The 22,941-nt window shown below is 42.0% G+C and overlaps 1 protein-coding gene across 1 annotated transcript in view; it reads left to right on the top strand.

Moving 5' to 3' along the window:
- LOC136188577 (uncharacterized) overlaps nt 1-22,941 on the top strand; it is a 34,234-nt gene that overhangs the window by 10,033 nt on the left and 1,260 nt on the right. The gene's annotated exons all lie outside the window — the stretch shown is intronic.

The following is a 22,941-nucleotide window of genomic DNA, read 5'->3' as shown; positions in this document are numbered from 1 at the left end:
TCAGGAGAGACCCCTTGGCTAGCCCCTGTAATTTCGCTGTAAATTATTACAGGAGAGACCCGTTGGCTATCCCTTGTAATTTCGCTGGAATTTATTACAGGAGAGACTTGTTGGCTAACCCCCTGTAATTTCGCTGTAATTTATTACAGGAGAGACCCGTTGGCTAGCCCCTGTAATTTCGCTGTAATTTATTACAGGAGAGACCCATTAGCTAGCCCCAGTAATTTCGCTCTAATTTATTACAGGAGAGACCCTTTTGCTAGCCTCCTGTAATTTCGCTTTAATTTACTACAGGAGATACCCGTTGGCTAGCCCCTGTAATTTCGCTGTAATTTATTACAGGAGAGACTTGTTGGCTAACCCCCTGTAATTTCGCTTTAATTTATTACAGGAGAGACTCGTTCGCTAACCCCTTTAATTTAGCTGTAATTTATTACAGGAGAGACCCGTAGGCTAGCCCCTGTAATTTCGTTGTTATTTATTACAGGAGAGACTTGTTGGCTAGCCTCTGTAATTTCGCTGTAGTTTACTACAGGAGAGACCCGTTGGCTAGCCCCTGTAATTTCGCTGTAATTTATTAGAGGAGAGACTTGTTGGCTAACCCCCTGTAATTTTGCTGTAATTTATTACAGGAGAGATCCGTTTGCTAGCCTCTGTAATTTCGCTGTAATTTATTACAGGAGAGATCCGTTTGCTAGCCCCTGTAATTTTGCTGTAATTTATTACGGGAGAGACTTGTTCGCTATCCCCTGTAATTTCGCTGTAATTTATTACAGGAGAGACTTGTTGGCTAACCCCCTGTAATTTCGCTGTACTTTATTACAGGAGAGACTTGTTGGTTAGCCCTCTTAATTTCGTTGTAATTTATTACAGGAGAGACCCGTTGGCTAGCCTCTGTAATTTCGCTGTAATTTATTACATAAGAGACCCGTTGGCTAGCCCCTGTAATTTTGCTGTAGTTTATTACAGGAGAGACCCGTTAGCTAGCCCCTGTAATTTCGCTGTAATTTATTACAGGAGAGACCCGTTGGCGAGCCCCTGTAATTTTTCTGTAGTTTATTACAGGAGATACCCGTTTGTTAGCCCTCTTAATTTTGCTGTAATTTATTACAGGAGAGACCCGTTGGCTAGCTTCTCTAATTTCGCTCTAATTTATTACAGGAGAGATCCGTTTGCTGGCCCCTGTAATTTCGCTGTAATTTATTACAGGAGAGATCCATTTGCTAGCCCCTGTAATTTCGCTGTAGTTTACTACTGGAGAGACGCGTTCGCTAACCTCCTCTAATTTCGCTGTAATTTATTACAGGAGAGACTTGTTGGCTAACCCCCTGTAATTTCGCTGTAATTTATTACAGGAGAGACGCCTTGGCTAGCCCCTGTAATTTTGCTGTAAATTATTACAGGAGAGACCCGTTGGCTAGCCCCTGTAATTTCGCTGTAATTTATTATAGGAGAGACCCGTTGGCTAGCCCCTGTAATTTCGCTGTAATTTATTACAGGAGAGACCCGTTGGCTATCCCCTGTAATTTCGCTTTAATTTATTACAGGAGAGACCCTTTGGCTAGCCTCCTGTAATTTCGCTTTAATTTACTACAGGAGAGACCCTTTGGCTAGCCCCTGTATTTTCGCTGTAATTTATTACAGGTGAGATCTATTTGCTAGCCCCTGTAATTTCGCTTTAATTTATTACAGGAGAGACCCGTTAGCTAGCCCCTGTAATTTCGCTGTAATTTATTAGAGGAGAGATCCGTTTGCTAGCCCCTGTAATTTTGCTGTAGTTTATTACAGGAGAGACTTGTTGGCTAGCGTCTGTAATTTCGCTTTAATTTATTACAGGAGAGACCCGTTGGCTAGTCCCTGTAATTTCGCTGTAATTTATTAGAGGAGAGATCCGTTTGCTAGCCCCTGTAATTTTGCTGTAGTTTATTACAGGAGAGACTTGTTGGCTAGCCTCTGTAATTTCGCTTTAATTTATTACAGGAGAGACCCGTTGGCTAACCCCTTGTAATTTCGCTGTAATTTATTACAGGAGAGACGCGTTGGTTAGCCCCTGTAATTTCGTTGTAATTTATTACAGGAGAGACTTGTTCGCTAACCCCCTGTAATTTCGCTATAATTTATTACAGGAGAGACCCGTTGGCCAGCCCCTGTAATTTCGCTGTAATTTATTACAGGAGAGACCCGTTGGCCAGCCCCTGTAATTTCGCTATAATTTATTACAGGAGAGACCCGTTGGCTACCCCCTTTAATTTCGCTGTAATTTATTAGAGGAGAGACCCTTTTTCTAGCCTCCTGTAATTTCGCTTTAATTTATTACAGGAGAGACCCGTTGACTAGCTTCTGTAATTTCGCTGTAATTTATTACATGAGAGACTCGTTGGCTATCCCCTGTAATTTCGCTGTAATTTATTACAGGAGAGAACCTTTGGCTAGCCTCTGTAATTTCGCTTTAATTTACTACAGGAGAGACCCGTTGGCTAGCCCCTGTAATTTCGCTGTAATTTATTACATGAGAGACCCGTTGACTAGCTTCTCTAATTTCGCTCTAATTTATTACATGAGAGACTCTTTGGCTAGCCCCTGTAATTTCGCGCGTCATTTATTACAGGAGAGACCCGTTTGCTATCCCCTGTAATTTCGCTTTAATTTATTACAGGAGAGACCCGTTGGCTAGCCCCTGTAATTTCGCTGTGATTTATTTCAGGAGAGACCCCTTGGCTAGCCCCTGTAATTTCGCTGTAAATTATTACAGGAGAGACCCGTTGGCTAGCCCCTGTAATTTCGCTGTAATTTATTACAGGAGAGACCCGTTGGCTAGCCCCTGTAATTTCGCTGTAATTTATTATAGGAGAGACCCGTTGGCTAGCCCCTGTAATTTCGCTGTAGTTTATTACAGGAGAGACCCGTTATCTAGCCCCAGTAATTTCGCTGTAATTTATTACAGGAGAGACCCGTTGGCTATCCCCTGTAATTTCGCTGTAATTTATTACAGGAGAGACCCTTTTGCTAGCCTCCTTTAATTTCGCTTTAATTTATTACAGGAGAGACTCGTTCGCTAACCCCTTTAATTTCGCTGTAATTTATTACAGGAGAGACCCGTTGACTAGCTTCTGTAATTTCGCTGTAATTTATTACATGAGAGACTCGTTGACTAGCTTCTCTAATTTCGCTCTAATTTATTACAGGAGAGACCCGTTGACTAGCTTCTGTCATTTCGCTGTAATTTATTACAGGAGAGAACCTTTGGCTAGCCTCTGTAATTTCGCTTTAATTTACTACAGGAGAGACCCGTTGGCTAGCTTCTCTAATTTCGCTCTAATTTATTACATGAGAGACTCTTTGGCTAGCCCCTGTAATTTTGCTGTAATTGATTACAGGAGAGACCCGTTGGCTAGCTCCTGTAATTTCGCTGTAATTTATTACAGGAGAGACCCGTTGGCTAACCCCTGTAATTTCGCTGTAATTTATTACAGGAGAGACCCGTTGGCTAGCCCCTGTAATTTCGCTGTAATTTATTACAGGAGAGATCCATTTGCTAGCCCCTGTAATTTCGCTGTAATTTATTACAGGAGAGATCCGTTTGCTAACCTCCTCTAATTTCGCTGTAATTTAATACAGGAGAGACCCGTTGGCTAGCCCCTTTAATTTCGCTGTAATTTATTACAGGAGAGACCCTTTGGCTAGCCCCTGTAATTTCGCTGTAATTTATTACAGGAGAGATCCGTTTTCTAGCCCCTGTAATTTCGCTGTAATTTATTACAGGAGAGACCCGTTTGCTAGCCTCTGTAATTTTGCTGTAATTTATTACAGGAGAGACTTGTTCGCTATCCTCTGTAATTTCGCTGTAATTTATTACAGGAGAGACTTGTTGGCTAACCCCCTGTAATTTCGCTGTAATTTATTACATAAGAGACCCGTTGGGTAGCCCCTGTAATTTTGCTGTAATTTATTACAGGAGAGACCCGTTGGCTAACTCCCTGTAATTTCGCTTTAATTTATTACAGGAGAGACCCGTTGGCTAGCCCCTGTAATTTCGCTGTGATTTATTACAGGAGAGACCCGTTGGCTAGCCCCTGTAATTTCGCTGTAATTTATTATAGGAGAGACCCGTTGGCTAGCCCCTGTAATTTCGCTGTAGTTTATTACAGGAGAGACCCGTTATCTAGCCCCAGTAATTTCGCTGTAATTTATTACAGGAGAGACCCGTTGGCTATCCCCTGTAATTTCGCTGTAATTTATTACAGGAGAGACCCTTTTGCTAGCCTCCTGTAATTTCGCTTTAATTTATTACAGGAGAGACTCGTTCGCTAACCCCTTTAATTTCGCTGTAATTTATTACAGGAGAGACCCGTTGACTAGCTTCTGTAATTTCGCTGTAATTTATTACATGAGAGACTCGTTGACTAGCTTCTCTAATTTCGCTCTAATTTATTACAGGAGAGACCCGTTGACTAGCTTCTGTAATTTCGCTGTAATTTATTACAGGAGAGAACCTTTGCCTAGCCTCTGTAATTTCGCTTTAATTTACTACAGGAGAGACCCGTTGGCTAGCCCCTGTAATTTCGCTGTAATTTATTACATGAGAGACCCGTTGACTAGCTTCTCTAATTTCGCTCTAATTTATTACAGGAGAGACCCGTTGACTAGCTTCTGTAATTTCGCTGTAATTTATTACAGGAGAGACCCGTTGGCTAGCTCCTGTAATTTCGCTGTAATTTATTACATGAGAGACCCGTTGACTAGCTTCTCTAATTTCGCTCTAATTTATTACATGAGAGACTCTTTGGCTAGCCCCTGTAATTTTGCTGTAATGACCCGTTGGCTAGCTCCTGTAATTTCGCTGTAATTTATTACAGCAGAGACCCGTTGGCTAGCTCCTGTAATTTTGCTGTAATTTATTACAGGAGAGACCCGTTGGCTAACCCCTGTAATTTCGCTGTAATTTATTACAGGAGAGACCCGTTGGCTAGCCCCTGTAATTTCGCTGTAATTTATTACAGGAGAGATCCATTTGCTAGCCCCTGTAATTTCGCTGTAATTTATTACAGGAGAGATCCGTTTGCTAACCTCCTCTAATTTCGCTGTAATTTATTACAGGAGAGACCCGTTGGCTAGCCCCTTTAATTTCGCTGTAATTTATTACTGGAGAGACCCTTTGGCTAGCCCCTGTAATTTCGCTGTAATTTATTACAGGAGAGATCCCTTTTCTAGCCCCTGTAATTTCGCTGTAATTTATTAGAGGAGAAACCCGTTTGCTAGCCTCTGTAATTTTGCTGTAATTTATTACAGGAGAGACCCTGTTTGCTAGTCCCTGTAATTTCGCTGTAATTTATTACAGGAGAGATCCGTTTGCTAGCCCCTGTAATTTCGCTGTAATTTATTACAGGAGAGATCCGTTTTCTAGCCCCTGTAATTTCGCTGTAATTTATTACAGGAGAGACCCGTTTGCTAGCCTCTGTAATTTTGCTGTAATTTATTACAGGAGAGACTTGTTCGCTATCCCCTGTAATTTCGCTGTAATTTATTACAGGAGAGACTTGTTGGCTAACCCCCTGTAATTTCGCTGTAGTTTATTACAGGAGAGACCCGTTGGTGTAATTTATTACATAAGAGACCCGTTGGCTAGCCCCTGTAATTTTGCTGTAATTTATTACAGGAGAGACCCGTTGGCTAACTCCCTGTAATTTCGCTTTAATTACAGGAGAGACCCGTTGACTAGCTTCTGTAATTTTGCTGTTATTTATTATATGAGAGACTCGTTGGCTAGCCGCTGTAATTTCGCTGTGATTTATTTCTGGAGAGACCCCTTGGCTAGCCCCTGTAATTTCGCTGTAAATTATTACATGAGAGACCCGTTGGCTAGCCCCTGTAATTTCGCTGTAATTTATTACAGGAGAGACCCGTTGGCTAGCCCCTGTAATTTCGCTGTAATTTATTATAGGAGAGACCCTTTGGCTAGCCCCTGTAATTTCGCTGTAGTTTATTACAGGAGAGACCCGTTATCTAGCCCCAGTAATTTCGCTGTAATTTATTACAGGAGAGACCCGTTGGCTATCCCCTGTAATTTCGCTGTAATTTATTACAGGAGAGAACCTTTGGCTAGCCTCTTTAATTTCGCTTTAATTTACTACAGGAGAGACCCGTTGGCTACCCCATTTAATTTCGCTGTAATTTATTACAGGTGAGACCCGTTGGCTAGCCCCTGTAATTTCGCTGTAATTTATTACATGAGAGACCCGTTGACTAGCTTCTCTAATTTCGCTCTAATTTATTACAGGAGAGACCCGTTGACTAGCTTCTGTAATTTCGCTGTAATTTATTACAGGAGAGACTTGTTGGCTAGCCCCTGTATTTTCGCTGTAATTTATTACAGGAGAGATCCGTTTTCTAGCCCCTGTAATTTCGCTGTCATTTATTACAGGAGAGACCCGTTAGCTAGCCCCTGTAATTTCGCTGTCATTTATTACAGGCGAGACCCGTTTGGTTAGCCCCTGTAATTTCGCTGTAATTTATTACAGGAGAGAACCTTTGGCTAGCCTCTGTAATTTCGCTGTAATTTATTACAGGAGAGACCCGTTGGCTAGCCCCTGTAATTTCTGTAGTTTATTACAGGAGAGATGCGTTGGCTATCCCCTGTAATTTCGCTGTAATTTATTACAGGAGAGACTTGTTGGCTAACCCCCTGTAATTTCGCTGTAATTTATTACAGGAGAGACCCGTTGGCTAGCCTCTGTAATTTCGCTGTAATTTATTACATAAGAGACCCGTTGGCTAGCCCCTGTAATTTTGCTGTAGTTTATTACAGGAGAGACGCGTTGGCTATCCCTTGTAATTTCGCTGGAATTTATTACAGGAGAGACTTGTTGGCTAACCCCCTGTAATTTCGCTGTAATTTATTACAGGAGAGACCCCTTGGTTAGCCCCTGTATTTTCGCTGTAATTTATTACAGGAGAGAACCCGTTGGCTAACCCCCTGTAATTTCGCTGTAGTTTATTACAGGAGAGAACACGTTGGCTATCCCCTGTAATTTCGCTGTAATTTATTACAGGAGAGACCCGTTGGCTAACCCCCTGTAATTTCGCTGTAATTTATTACAGGAGAGACCCGTTGGCTAGCCCCTGTAATTTCGCTGTAGTTTATTACAGGAGAGACCCGTTGGTTAGCCCCTGTAATTTCGCTGTAATTTATTACAGGAGAGACCCGTTGACTAGCTTCTGTAATTTCGCTGTAATTTATTACATGAGAGACTCGTTGCCTAGCCCCTGTAATTTCGCTGTAATTTATTACAGGAGAGACCCTTTGGCTAGCCCCTGTATTTTCGCTGTAATTTATTACAGGAGAGACCCGTTGGCTAGCCCCTGTAATTTCGCTGTAATTTATTACATGAGAGACCCGTTGACTAGCTTCTCTAATTTCGCTGTAGTTTATTACACGAGAGACCCGTTGGTTAGCCCCGTTAATTTCGCTGTAATTTATTACAGGAGAGAGCCTTTGCCTAGCCCCTGTATTTTCGCTGTAATTTATTACAGGAGAGATCCATTTGCTAGCCCCTGTAATTTCGCTGTAATTTATTACAGGAGAGATCCGTTTGCTAGCCCCTGTAATTTTGCTGTAGTTTATTACAGGAGAGACGCGTTGGCTATCCCCTGTAATTTCGCTGTAATTTATTACAGTAGAGACCCGTTGGCTAACCTCCTGTAATTTCGCTGTAATTTATTACAGGAGATCCATTTGCTAGCCCCTATAATTTCGCTGTAATTTATTACATGAGAGACCCGTTGACTAGCTTCTCTAATTTCGCTGTAATTTATTACGTGAGAGACTCGTTGGCTAGCCCCTGTAATTTCGCTGCAATTTATTACAGGAGAGACCCTTTGGCTAGCCCCTGTATTTTCGCTGTAATTTATTACAGGAGAGACCCGTTGGCTAGCCCCTGTAATTTCGCTGTAATTTATTACATGAGAGACCCGTTGACTAGCTTCTTTAATTTCGCTGTAGTTTATTACAGGAGAGACCCGTTGGTTAGCCCCGGTAATTTCGCTGTAATTTATTACAGGAGAGACCCTTTGGCTAGCCCCTGTATTTTCGCTGTAATTTATTACAGGAGAGATCCGTTTGCTAGCCCCTGTAATTTTGCTGTAGTTTAATACAGGAGAGACGCGTTGGCTATCCCCTGTAATTTCGCTGTAATTTATTATATGAGAGACTCGTTGGCTAGCCGCTGTAATTTCGCTGTGATTTATTTCAGGAGAGACCCCTTGGCTAGCCCCTGTAATTTCGCTGTAAATTATTACATGAGAGACCCGTTGGCTAGCCCCTGTAATTTCGCTGTAATTTATTACAGGAGAGACCCGTTGGCTAGCCCCTGTAATTTCGCTGTAATTTATTATAGGAGAGACCCGTTGGCTAGCCCCTGTAATTTCGCTGTAGTTTATTACAGGAGAGACCCGTTATCTAGCCCCAGTAATTTCGCTGTAATTTATTACAGAAGAGACCCGTTGGCTATCCCCTGTAATTTCGCTGTAATTTATTACAGGAGAGAACCTTTGGCTAGCCTCTTTAATTTCGCTTTAATTTACTACAGGAGAGACCCGTTGGCTACCCCCTTTAATTTCGCTGTAATTTATTACAGGTGAGACCCGTTGGCTAGCCCCTGTAATTTCGCTGTAATTTATTACATGAGAGACCCGTTGACTAGCTTCTCTAATTTCGCTCTAATTTATTACAGGAGAGACCCGTTGACTAGCTTCTGTAATTTCGCTGTAATTTATTACAGGAGAGACTTGTTGGCTAGCCCCTGTATTTTCGCTGTAATTTATTACAGGAGAGATCCGTTTTCTAGCCCCTGTAATTTCGCTGTCATTTATTACAGGAGAGACCCGTTAGCTAGCCCCTGTAATTTCGCTGTCATTTATTACAGGCGAGACCCGTTTGGTTAGCCCTGTAATTTCGCTGTAATTTATTACAGGAGAGAACCTTTGGCTAGCCTCTGTAATTTCGCTGTAATTTATTACAGGAGAGACCCGTTGGCTAGCCCCTGTAATTTCTGTAGTTTATTACAGGAGAGATGCGTTGGCTATCCCCTGTAATTTCGCTGTACTTTATTACAGGAGAGACTTGTTGGTTAGCCCTCTTAATTTCGTTGTAATTTATTACAGGAGAGACCCGTTGGCTAGCCTCTGTAATTTCGCTGTAATTTATTACATAAGAGACCCGTTGGCTAGCCCCTGTAATTTTGCTGTAGTTTATTACAGGAGAGACCCGTTAGCTAGCCCCTGTAATTTCGCTGTAATTTATTACAGGAGAGACCCGTTGGCGAGCCCCTGTAATTTTTCTGTAGTTTATTACAGGAGATACCCGTTTGTTAGCCCTCTTAATTTTGCTGTAATTTATTACAGGAGAGACCCGTTGGCTAGCTTCTCTAATTTCGCTCTAATTTATTACAGGAGAGATCCGTTTGCTGGCCCCTGTAATTTCGCTGTAATTTATTACAGGAGAGATCCATTTGCTAGTCCCTGTAATTTCGCTGTAGTTTACTACTGGAGAGACGCGTTCGCTAACCTCCTCTAATTTCGCTGTAATTTATTACAGGAGAGACTTGTTGGCTAACCCCCTGTAATTTCGCTGTAATTTATTACAGGAGAGACGCCTTGGCTAGCCCCTGTAATTTCGCTGTAAATTATTACAGGAGAGACCCGTTGGCTAGCCCCTGTAATTTCGCTGTAATTTATTACAGGAGAGACCCGTTGGCTAGCCCCTGTAATTTCGCTGTAATTTATTACAGGAGAGACCCGTTGGCTATCCCCTGTAATTTCGCTGTAATTTATTACAGGAGAGACCCTTTGGCTAACCTCCTGTAATTTCGCTTTAATTTACTACAGGAGAGACCCTTTGGCTAGCCCCTGTATTTTCGCTGTAATTTATTACAGGAGAGATCTATTTGCTAGCCCCTGTAATTTCGCTTTAATTTATTACAGGAGAGACCCGTTAGCTAGCCCCTGTAATTTCGCTGTAATTTATTACAGGAGAGACCCGTTGGCTAGTCCCTGTAATTTCGCTGTAATTTATTAGAGGAGAGATCCGTTTGCTAGCCCCTGTAATTTTGCTGTAGTTTATTACAGGAGAGACTTGTTGGCTAGCCTCTGTAATTTCGCTTTAATTTATTACAGGAGAGACCCGTTGGCTAACCCCTTGTAATTTCGCTGTAATTTATTACAGGAGAGACGCGTTGGTTAGCCCCTGTAATTTCGTTGTAATTTATTACAGGAGAGACTTGTTCGCTAACCCCCTGTAATTTCGCTATAATTTATTACAGGAGAGACCCGTTGGCCAGCCCCTGTAATTTCGCTGTAATTTATTACAGGAGAGACCCGTTGGCCAGCCCCTGTAATTTCGCTATAATTTATTACAGGAGAGACCCGTTGACTAGCTTCTGTAATTTCGCTGTAATTTATTACATGAGAGACTCGTTGGCTATCCCCTGTAATTTCGCTGTAATTTATTACAGGAGAGAACCTTTGGCTAGCCTCTGTAATTTCGCTTTAATTTACTACAGGAGAGACCCGTTGGCTAGCCCCTGTAATTTCGCTGTAATTTATTACATGAGAGACCCGTTGACTAGCTTCTCTAATTTCGCTCTAATTTATTACATGAGAGACTCTTTGGCTAGCCCCTGTAATTTCGCGCGTCATTTATTACAGGAGAGACCCGTTTGCTATCCCCTGTAATTTCGCTTGCATTTATTACAGGAGAGACCCGTTGGCTAGCCCCTGTAATTTCGCTGTGATTTATTTCAGGAGAGACCCCTTGGCTAGCCCCTGTAATTTCGCTGTAAATTATTACAGGAGAGACCCGTTGGCTAGCCCCTGTAATTTCGCTGTAATTTATTACAGGAGAGACCCGTTGGCTAGCCCCTGTAATTTCGCTGTAATTTATTATAGGAGAGACCCGTTGGCTAGCCCCTGTAATTTCGCTGTAGTTTATTACAGGAGAGACACGTTATCTAGCCCCAGTAATTTCGCTGTAATTTATTACAGGAGAGACCCGTTGGCTATCCCCTGTAATTTCGCTGTAATTTATTACAGGAGAGACCCTTTTGCTAGCCTCCTTTAATTTCGCTTTAATTTATTACAGGAGAGACTCGCTCGCTAACCCCTTTAATTTCGCTGTAATTTATTACATGAGAGACTCGTTGGCTATCCCCTGTAATTTCGCTGTAATTTATTACAGGAGAGAACCTTTGGCTAGCCTCTGTAATTTCGCTTTAATTTACTACAGGAGAGACCCGTTGGCTAGCCCCTGTAATTTCGCTGTAATTTATTACATGAGAGACCCGTTGACTAGCTTCTCTAATTTCGCTCTAATTTATTACATGAGAGACTCTTTGGCTAGCCCCTGTAATTTCGCTTTAATTTATTACAGGAGAGACCCGTTAGCTAGCCCCTGTAATTTCGCTGTAATTTATTACAGGAGAGACCCGTTGGCTAGTCCCTGTAATTTCGCTGTAATTTATTAGAGGAGAGATCCGTTTGCTAGCCCCTGTAATTTTGCTGTAGTTTATTACAGGAGAGACTTGTTGGCTAGCCTCTGTAATTTCGCTTTAATTTATTACAGGAGAGACCCGTTGGCTAACCCCTTGTAATTTCGCTGTAATTTATTACAGGAGAGACGCGTTGGTTAGCCCCTGTAATTTCGTTGTAATTTATTACAGGAGAGACTTGTTCGCTAACCCCCTGTAATTTCGCTATAATTTATTACAGGAGAGACCCGTTGGCCAGCCCCTGTAATTTCGCTGTAATTTATTACAGGAGAGACCCGTTGGCCAGCCCCTGTAATTTCGCTATAATTTATTACAGGAGAGACCCGTTGACTAGCTTCTGTAATTTCGCTGTAATTTATTACATGAGAGACTCGTTGGCTATCCCCTGTAATTTCGCTGTAATTTATTACAGGAGAGAACCTTTGGCTAGCCTCTGTAATTTCGCTTTAATTTACTACAGGAGAGACCCGTTGGCTAGCCCCTGTAATTTCGCTGTAATTTATTACATGAGAGACCCGTTGACTAGCTTCTCTAATTTCGCTCTAATTTATTACATGAGAGACTCTTTGGCTAGCCCCTGTAATTTCGCGCGTCATTTATTACAGGAGAGACCCGTTTGCTATCCCCTGTAATTTCGCTTTAATTTATTACAGGAGAGACCCGTTGGCTAGCCCCTGTAATTTCGCTGTGATTTATTTCAGGAGAGACCCCTTGGCTAGCCCCTGTAATTTCGCTGTAAATTATTACAGGAGAGACCCGTTGGCTAGCCCCTGTAATTTCGCTGTAATTTATTACAGGAGAGACCCGTTGGCTAGCCCCTGTAATTTCGCTGTAATTTATTATAGGAGAGACCCGTTGGCTAGCCCCTGTAATTTCGCTGTAGTTTATTACAGGAGAGACCCGTTATCTAGCCCCAGTAATTTCGCTGTAATTTATTACAGGAGAGACCCGTTGGCTATCCCCTGTAATTTCGCTGTAATTTATTACAGGAGAGACCCTTTTGCTAGCCTCCTTTAATTTCGCTTTAATTTATTACAGGAGAGACTCGTTCGCTAACCCCTTTAATTTCGCTGTAATTTATTACAGGAGAGACCCGTTGACTAGCTTCTGTAATTTCGCTGTAATTTATTACATGAGAGACTCGTTGACTAGCTTCTCTAATTTCGCTCTAATTTATTACAGGAGAGACCCGTTGACTAGCTTCTGTCATTTCGCTGTAATTTATTACAGGAGAGAACCTTTGGCTAGCCTCTGTAATTTCGCTTTAATTTACTACAGGAGAGACCCGTTGGCTAGCCCCTGTAATTTCGCTGTAATTTGTTACATGAGAGACCCTTTGACTAGCTTCTCTAATTTCGCTCTAATTTATTACAGGAGAGACCCGTTGACTAGCTTCTGTAATTTCGCTGTAATTTATTACAGGAGAGACCCGTTGGCTAGCTCCTGTAATTTCGCTGTAATTTATTACATGAGAGACCCGTTGACTAGCTTCTCTAATTTCGCTCTAATTTATTACATGAGAGACTCTTTGGCTAGCCCCTGTAATTTTGCTGTAATTGATTACAGGAGAGACCCGTTGGCTAGCTCCTGTAATTTCGCTGTAATTTATTACAGGAGAGACCCGTTGGCTAACCCCTGTAATTTCGCTGTAATTTATTACAGGAGAGACCCGTTGGCTAGCCCCTGTAATTTCGCTGTAATTTATTACAGGAGAGATCCATTTGCTAGCCCCTGTAATTTCGCTGTAATTTATTACAGGAGAGATCCGTTTGCTAACCTCCTCTAATTTCGCTGTAATTTATTACAGGAGAGACCCGTTGGCTAGCCTCTTTAATTTCGCTGTAATTTATTACAGGAGAGACCCTTTGGCTAGCCCCTGTAATTTCGCTGTAATTTATTACAGGAGAGATCCGTTTTCTAGCCCCTGTAATTTCGCTGTAATTTATTACAGGAGAAACCCGTTTGCTAGCCTCTGTAATAATGCTGTAATTTATTACAGGAGAGACCCGTTTGCTAGTCCCTGTAATTTCGCTGTAATTTATTACAGGAGAGATCCGTTTGCTAGCCCCTGTAATTTCGCTGTAATTTATTACAGGAGAGATCCGTTTTCTAGCCCCTGTAATTTCGCTGTAATTTATTACAGGAGAGACCCGTTTGCTAGCCTCTGTAATTTTTCTGTAATTTATTACAGGAGAGACTTGTTCGCTATCCTCTGTAATTTCGCTGTAATTTATTACAGGAGAGACCTGTTGGTGTAATTTATTACATAAGAGACCCGTTGGGTAGCCCCTGTAATTTTGCTGTAATTTATTACAGGAGAGACCCGTTGGCTAACTCCCTGTAATTTCGCTTTAATTTATTACAGGAGAGACCCGTTGGCTAGCCCCTGTAATTTCGCTGTGATTTATTTCAGGAGAGACCCCTTGGCTAGCCCCTGTAATTTCGCTGTAAATTATTACAGGAGAGACCCGTTGGCTAGCCCCTGTAATTTCGCTGTAATTTATTACAGGAGAGACCCGTTGGCTAGCCCCTGTAATTTCGCTGTAATTTATTATAGGAGAGACCCGTTGGCTAGCCCCTGTAATTTCGCTGTAGTTTATTACAGGAGAGACCCGTTATCTAGCCCCAGTAATTTCGCTGTAATTTATTACAGGAGAGACCCGTTGGCTATCCCCTGTAATTTCGCTGTAATTTATTACAGGAGAGACCCTTTTGCTAGCCTCCTGTAATTTCGCTTTAATTTATTACAGGAGAGACTCGTTCGCTAACCCCTTTAATTTCGCTGTAATTTATTACAGGAGAGACCCGTTGACTAGCTTCTGTAATTTCGCTGTAATTTATTACATGAGAGACTCGTTGACTAGCTTCTCTAATTTCGCTCTAATTTATTACAGGAGAGACCCGTTGACTAGCTTCTGTAATTTCGCTGTAATTTATTACAGGAGAGAACCTTTGGCTAGCCTCTGTAATTTCGCTTTAATTTACTACAGGAGAGACCCGTTGGCTAGCCCCTGTAATTTCGCTGTAATTTATTACATGAGAGACCCGTTGACTAGCTTCTCTAATTTCGCTCTAATTTATTACAGGAGAGACCCGTTGACTAGCTTCTGTAATTTCGCTGTAATTTATTACAGGAGAGACCCGTTGGCTAGTCCCTGTAATTTCGCTGTAATTTATTAGAGGAGAGATCCGTTTGCTAGCCCCTGTAATTTTGCTGTAGTTTATTACAGGAGAGACTTGTTGGCTAGCCCCTGTAATTTCGCTGTAATTTATTACAGGAGAGACCCGTTGGCTAGCCCCTGTAATTTCGCTGTAATTTATTACAGGAGAGACCCGTTGGCTAGCTCCTGTAATTTTGCTGTAATTTATTACAGGAGAGACCCGTTGGCTAACCCCTGTAATTTCGCTGTAATTTATTACAGGAGAGACCCGTTGGCTAGCCCCTGTAATTTCGCTGTAATTTATTACAGGAGAGATCCATTTGCTAGCCCCTGTAATTTCGCTGTAATTTATTACAGGAGAGATCCGTTTGCTAACCTCCTCTAATTTCGCTGTAATTTATTACAGGAGAGACCCGTTGGCTAGCCCCTTTAATTTCGCTGTAATTTATTACTGGAGAGACCCTTTGGCTAGCCCCTGTAATTTCGCTGTAATTTATTACAGGAGAGATCCGTTTTCTAGCCCCTGTAATTTCGCTGTAATTTATTACAGGAGAAACCCGTTTGCTAGCCTCTGTAATTTTGCTGTAATTTATTACAGGAGAGACCCGTTTGCTAGTCCCTGTAATTTCGCTGTAATTTATTACAGGAGAGATCCGTTTGCTAGCCCCTGTAATTTCGCTGTAATTTATTACAGGAGAGATCAGTTTTCTAGCCCCTGTAATTTCGCTGTAATTTATTACAGGAGAGACCCGTTTGCTAGCCTCTGTAATTTTGCTGTAATTTATTACAGGAGAGACTTGTTCGCTATCCCCTGTAATTTCGCTGTAATTTATTACAGGAGAGACTTGTTGGCTAACCCCCTGTAATTTCGCTGTAGTTTATTACAGGAGAGACCCGTTGGTGTAATTTATTACATAAGAGACCCGTTGGCTAGCCCCTGTAATTTTGCTGTAATTTATTACAGGAGAGACCCGTTGGCTAACTCCCTGTAATTTCGCTTTAATTACAGGAGAGACCCGTTGGCTACCCCCTTTAATTTCGCTGTAATTTATTACAGGAGAGACCCGTTGGCTAGCCCCTGTAATTTCGCTGTGATTTATTTCAGGAGAGACCCCTTTGCTAGCCCCTGTAATTTCGCTGTAAATTATTACAGGAGAGACGCGTTGGCTAGCCCCTGTAATTTCGCTGTAATTTATTACAGGAGAGACCCGTTGGCTAGCCCCTGTAATTTCGCTGTAATTTATTATAGGAGAGACCCGTTGGCTAGCCCCTATAATTTCGCTGTAGTTTATTACAGGAGAGACCCGTTATCTAGCCCCAGTAATTTCGCTGTAATTTATTACAGGAGAGACCCGTTGGCTATCCCCTGTAATTTCGCTGTAATTTATTACAGGAGAGAACCTTTGGCTAGCCTCTGTAATTTCGCTTTAATTTACTACAGGAGAGACCCGTTGGCTAGCCCCTGTAATTTCGCTGTAGTTTATTACAGGAGAGACCCGTTTTCTAGCCCCAGTAATTTCGCTGTAATTTATTACATGAGAGACCCGTTGACTAGCTTCTCTAATTTCGCTCTAATTTATTACAGGAGAGACCCGTTGACTAGCTTCTGTAATTTCGCTGTAATTTATTATATGAGAGACTCGTTGGCTAGCCGCTGTACTTTCGCTGTGATTTATTTCAGGAGAGACCCCTTGGCTAGCCCCTGTAATTTCGCTGTAAATTATTACATGAGAGACCCGTTGGCTAGCCCCTGTAATTTCGCTGTAATTTATTACAGGAGAGACTTGTTGGCTAACCCCCTGTAATTTCGCTGTAATTTATTACAGGAGAGACCCCTTGGTTAGCCCCTGTATTTTCGCTGTAATTTATTACAGGAGAGAACCCGTTGGCTAACCCCCTGTAATTTCGCTGTAGTTTATTACAGGAGAGAACACGTTGGCTATCCCCTGTAATTTCGCTGTAATTTATTACAGGAGAGACCCGTTGGCTAACCCCCTGTAATTTCGCTGTAATTTATTACAGGAGAGACCCGTTGGCTAGCCCCTGTAATTTCGCTGTAGTTTATTACAGGAGAGACCCGTTGGTTAGCCCCTGTAATTTCGCTGTAATTTATTACAGGAGAGACCCGTTGACTAGCTTCTGTAATTTCGCTGGAATTTATTACATGAGAGACTCGTTCGCTAGCCCCTGTAATTTCGCTGTAATTTATTACAGGAGAGACCCTTTGGCTAGCCCCTGTATTTTCGCTGTAATTTATTACAGGAGAGACCCGTTGGCTAGCCCCTGTAATTTCGCTGTAATTTATTACATGAGAGACCCGTTGACTAGCTTCTCTAATTTCGCTGTAGTTTATTACACGAGAGACCCGTTGGTTAGCCCCGTTAATTTCGCTGTAATTTATTACAGGAGAGAGCCTTTGCCTAGCCCCTGTATTTTCGCTGTAATTTATTACAGGAGAGATCCATTTGCTAGCCCCTGTAATTTCGCTGTAATTTATTACACGAGAGATCCGTTTGCTAGCCCCTGTAATTTTGCTGTAGTTTATTACAGGAGAGACGCGTTGGCTATCCCCTGTAATTTCGCTGTAATTTATTACAGTAGAGACCCGTTGGCTAACCTCCTGTAATTTTGCTGTAATTTATTACAGGAGATCCGTTTGCTAGCCCCTATAATTTCGCTGTAATTTATTACATGAGAGACCCGTTGACTAGCTTCTCTAATTTCGCTGTAATTTATTACGTGAGAGACTCGTTGGCTAGCCCCTGTAATTTCGCTGTAATTTATTACAGGAGAGACCCTTTGGCTAGCCCCTGTATTTTCGCTGTAATTTATTACAGGAGAGACCCGTTGGCTAGCTCCTGTAATTTCGCTGTAATTTATTACATGAGAGACCCGTTGACTAGCTTCTTTAATTTCGCTGTAGTTTATTACAGGAGAGACCCGTTGGTTAGCCCCGGTAATTTCGCTGTAATTTATTACAGGAGAGACCCGTTAGCTAGCCCCTGTAATTTCGCTGTAGTTTATTACAGGAGATACCCGTTTGTTAGCCCTCTTAATTTTGCTGTAATTTATTACAGGAGAGACCCGTTGGCTAGCTTCTCTAATTTCGCTCTAATTTATTACAGGAGAGATCCGTTTGCTGGCCCCTGTAATTTCGCTGTAATTTATTACAGGAGAGATCCATTTGCTAGCCCCTGTAATTTCGCTGTAGTTTACTACTGGAGAGACGCGTTCGCTAACCTCCTCTAATTTCGCTGTAATTTATTACAGGAGAGACTTGTTGGCTAACCCCCTGTAATTTCGCTGTAATTTATTACAGGAGAGACGCCTTGGCTAGCCCCTGTAATTTCGCTGTAAATTATTACAGGAGAGACCCGTTGGCTAGCCCCTGTAATTTCGCTGTAATTTATTATAGGAGAGACCCGTTGGCTAGCCCCTGTAATTTCGCTGTAATTTATTACAGGAGAGACCCGTTGGCTATCCCCTGTAATTTCGCTGTAATTTATTACAGGAGAGACCCTTTGGCTAACCTCCTGTAATTTCGCTTTAATTTACTACAGGAGAGACCCTTTGGCTAGCCCCTGTATTTTCGCTGTAATTTATTACAGGAGAGATCTATTTGCTAGCCCCTGTAATTTCGTTTTAATTTATTACAGGAGAGACCCGTTAGCTAGCCTCTGTAATTTCGCTGTAATTTATTACAGGAGAGACCCGTTGGCTAGTCCCTGTAATTTCGCTGTAATTTATTAGAGGAGAGATCCGTTTGCTAGCCCCTGTAATTTTGCTGTAGTTTATTACAGGAGAGACTTGTTGGCTAGCCTCTGTAATTTCGCTTTAATTTATTCCAGGAGAGACCCGTTGGCTAACCCCTTGTAATTTCGCTGTAATTTATTACAGGAGAGACGCGTTGGTTAGCCCCTGTAATTTCGTTGTAATTTATTACAGGAGAGACTTGTTCGCTAATCCCCTGTAATTTCGCTATAATTTATTACAGGAGAGACCCGTTGGCCAGCCCCTGTAATTTCGCTGTAATTTATTACAGGAGAGACCCGTTGGCCAGCCCCTGTAATTTCGCTATAATTTATTACAGGAGAGACCCGTTGACTAGCTTCTGTAATTTCGCTGTAATTTATTACATGAGAGACTCGTTGGCTATCCCCTGTAATTTCGCTGTAATTTATTACAGGAGAGAACCTTTGGCTAGCCTCTGTAATTTCGCTTTAATTTACTACAGGAGAGACCCGTTGGCTAGCACCTGTAATTTCGCTGTAGTTTACTACTGGAGAGACGCGTTCGCTAACCTCCTCTAATTTCGCTGTAATTTATTATAGGAGAGACCCGTTGGCTAGCCCCTGTAATTTCGCTGTAGTTTATTACAGGAGAGACCCGTTATCTAGCCCCAGTAATTTCGCTGTAATTTATTACAGGAGAGACCCGTTGGCTATCCCCTGTAATTTCGCTGTAATTTATTACAGGAGAGAACCTTTGGCTAGCCTCTTTAATTTCGCTTTAATTTACTACAGGAGAGACCCGTTGGCTACCCCCTTTAATTTCGCTGTAATTTATTACAGGTGAGACCCGTTGGCTAGCCCCTGTAATTTCGCTGTAATTTATTACATGAGAGACCCGTTGACTAGCTTCTCTAATTTCGCTCTAATTTATTACAGGAGAGACCCGTTGACTAGCTTCTGTAATTTCGCTGTAATTTATTACAGGAGAGACTTGTTGGCTAGCCCCTGTATTTTCGCTGTAATTTATTACAGGAGAGATCCGTTTTCTAGCCCCTGTAATTTCGCTGTCATTTATTACAGGAGAGACCCGTTAGCTAGCCCCTGTAATTTCGCTGTCATTTATTACAGGCGAGACCCGTTTGGTTAGCCCTGTAATTTCGCTGTAATTTATTACAGGAGAGAACCTTTGGCTAGCCTCTGTAATTTCGCTGTAATTTATTACAGGAGAGACCCGTTGGCTAGCCCCTGTAATTTCTGTAGTTTATTACAGGAGAGATGCGTTGGCTATCCCCTGTAATTTCGCTGTACTTTATTACAGGAGAGACTTGTTGGTTAGCCCTCTTAATTTCGTTGTAATTTATTACAGGAGAGACCCGTTGGCTAGCCTCTGTAATTTCGCTGTAATTTATTACATAAGAGACTCGTTGGCTAGCCCCTGTAATTTTGCTGTAGTTTATTACAGGAGAGACCCGTTAGCTAGCCCCTGTAATTTCGCTGTAATTTATTACAGGAGAGACCCGTTGGCGAGCCCCTGTAATTTTTCTGTAGTTTATTACAGGAGATACCCGTTTGTTAGCCCTCTTAATTTTGCTGTAATTCATTACAGGAGAGACCCGTTGGCTAGCTTCTCTAATTTCGCTCTAATTTATTACAGGAGAGATCCGTTTGCTGGCCCCTGTAATTTCGCTGTAATTTATTACAGGAGAGATCCATTTGCTAGCCCCTGTAATTTCGCTGTAGTTTACTACTGGAGAGACGCGTTCGCTAACCTCCTCTAATTTCGCTGTAATTTATTACAGGAGAGACTTGTTGGCTAACCCCCTTTAATTTCGCTGTAATTTATTACAGGAGAGACGCCTTGGCTAGTCCCTGTAATTTCGCTGTAAATTATTACAGGAGAGACCCGTTGGCTATCCCCTGTAATTTCGCTGTAATTTATTACAGGAGAGACTTGTTGGCTAGCCCCTGTAATTTCGCTGTAATTTATTACATGAGAGACCCGTTGACTAGCTTCTCTAATTTCGCTCTAATTTATTACATGAGAGACTCTTTGGCTAGCCCCTGTAATTTCGCGCGTCATTTATTACAGGAGAGACCCGTTTGCTATCCCCTGTAATTTCGCTTTAATTTATTACAGGAGAGACCCGTTGGCTAGCCCCTGTAATTTCGCTGTGATTTATTTCAGGAGAGACCCCTTGGCTAGCCCCTGTAATTTCGCTGTAAATTATTACAGGAGAGACCCGTTGGCTAGCCCCTGTAATTTCGCTGTAATTTATTACAGGAGAGACCCGTTGGCTAGCCCCTGTAATTTCGCTGTAATTTATTATAGGAGAGACCCGTTGGCTAGCCCCTGTAATTTCGCTGTAGTTTATTACAGGAGAGACCCGTTGACTAGCTTCTGTAATTTCGCTGTAATTTATTACATGAGAGACTCGTTGACTAGCTTCTCTAATTTCGCTCTAATTTATTACAGGAGAGACCCGTTGACTAGCTTCTGTCATTTCGCTGTAATTTATTACAGGAGAGAACCTTTGGCTAGCCTCTGTAATTTCGCTTTAATTTACTACAGGAGAGACCCGTTGGCTAGCCCCTGTAATTTTGCTGTAATTTGTTACATGAGAGACCCGTTGACTAGCTTCTCTAATTTCGCTCTAATTTATTACAGGAGAGACCCGTTGACTAGCTTCTGTAATTTCGCTGTAATTTATTACAGGAGAGACCCGTTGGCTAGCTCCTGTAATTTCGCTGTAATTTATTACATGAGAGACCCTTTGACTAGCTTCTCTAATTTCGCTCTAATTTATTACATGAGAGACTCTTTGGCTAGCCCCTGTAATTTTGCTGTAATTGATTACAGGAGAGACCCGTTGGCTAGCTCCTGTAATTTCGCTGTAATTTATTACAGGAGAGACCCGTTGGCTAACCCCTGTAATTTCGCTGTAATTTATTACAGGAGAGACCCGTTGGCTAGCCCCTGTAATTTCGCTGTAATTTATTACAGGAGAGATCCATTTGCTAGCCCCTGTAATTTCGCTGTAATTTATTACAGGAGAGATCCGTTTGCTAACCTCCTCTAATTTCGCTGTAATTTATTACAGGAGAGACCCGTTGGCTAGCCCCTTAAATTTCGCTGTAATTTATTACAGGAGAGACCCTTTGGCTAGCCCCTGTAATTTCGCTGTAATTTATTACAGGAGAGATCCGTTTTCTAGCCCCTGTAATTTCGCTGTAATTTATTACAGGAGAAACCCGTTTGCTAGCCTCTGTAATTTTGCTGTAATTTATTACAGGAGAGACCCGTTTGCTAGTCCCTGTAATTTCGCTGTAATTTATTACAGGAGAGATCCGTTTGCTAGCCCCTGTAATTTCGCTGTAATTTATTACAGGAGAGATCCGTTTTCTAGCCCCTGTAATTTCGCTGTAATTTATTACAGGAGAGACCCGTTTGCTAGCCTCTGTAATTTTGCTGTAATTTATTACAGGAGAGACCCTTTGGCTAGCCCCTGTATTTTCGCTGTAATTTATTACAGGAGAGACCCGTTGGCTAGCCCCTGTAATTTCGCTGTAATTTATTACATGAGAGACCCGTTGACTAGCTTCTCTAATTTCTCTGTAGTTTATTACAGGAGAGACCCGTTGGTTAGCCCCGTTAATTTCGCTGTAATTTATTACAGGAGAGACCCTTTGGCTAGCCCCTGTATTTTCGCTGTAATTTATTACAGGAGAGATCCATTTGCTAGCCCCTGTAATTTCGCTGTAATTTATTACAGGAGAGATCCGTTTGCTAGCCCCTGTAATTTTGCTGTAGTTTATTACAGGAGAGACGCGTTGGCTATCCCCTGTAATTTCGCTGTAATTTATTACAGTAGAGACCCGTTGGCTAACCTCCTGTAATTTCGCTGTAATTTATTACAGGAGATCCGTTTGCTAGCCCCTATAATTTCGCTGTAATTTATTACATGAGAGACCCGTTGACTAGCTTCTCTAATTTCGCTGTAATTTATTACGTGAGAGACTCGTTGGCTAGCCCCTGTAATTTCGCTGTAATTTATTACAGGAGAGACCCTTTGGCTAGCCCCTATAATTTCGCTGTAATTTATTACATGAGAGACCCGTTGACTAGCTTCTCTAATTTCGCTGTAATTTATTACGTGAGAGACTCGTTGGCTAGCCCCTGTAATTTCGCTGTAATTTATTACAGGAGAGACCCTTTGGCTAGCCCCTGTATTTTCGCTGTAATTTATTACAGGAGAGACCCGTTGGCTAGCCCCTGTAATTTCGCTGTAATTTATTACATGAGAGACCCGTTGACTAGCTTCTTTAATTTCGCTGTAGTTTATTACAGGAGAGACCCGTTGGTTAGCCCCGGTAATTTCGCTGTAATTTATTACAGGAGAGACCCTTTGGCTAGCCCCTGTATTTTCGCTGTAATTTATTACAGGAGAGATCCGTTTGCTAGCCCCTGTAATTTTGCTGTAGTTTATTACAGGAGAGACGCGTTGGCTATCC

The sequence above is a fragment of the Oscarella lobularis genome, chromosome 6 (assembly GCF_947507565.1).
Source record: "Oscarella lobularis chromosome 6, ooOscLobu1.1, whole genome shotgun sequence".
Taxonomy (NCBI): domain Eukaryota; kingdom Metazoa; phylum Porifera; class Homoscleromorpha; order Homosclerophorida; family Oscarellidae; genus Oscarella; species Oscarella lobularis.
This window is presented reverse-complemented; position numbering and strand designations above follow the sequence as displayed.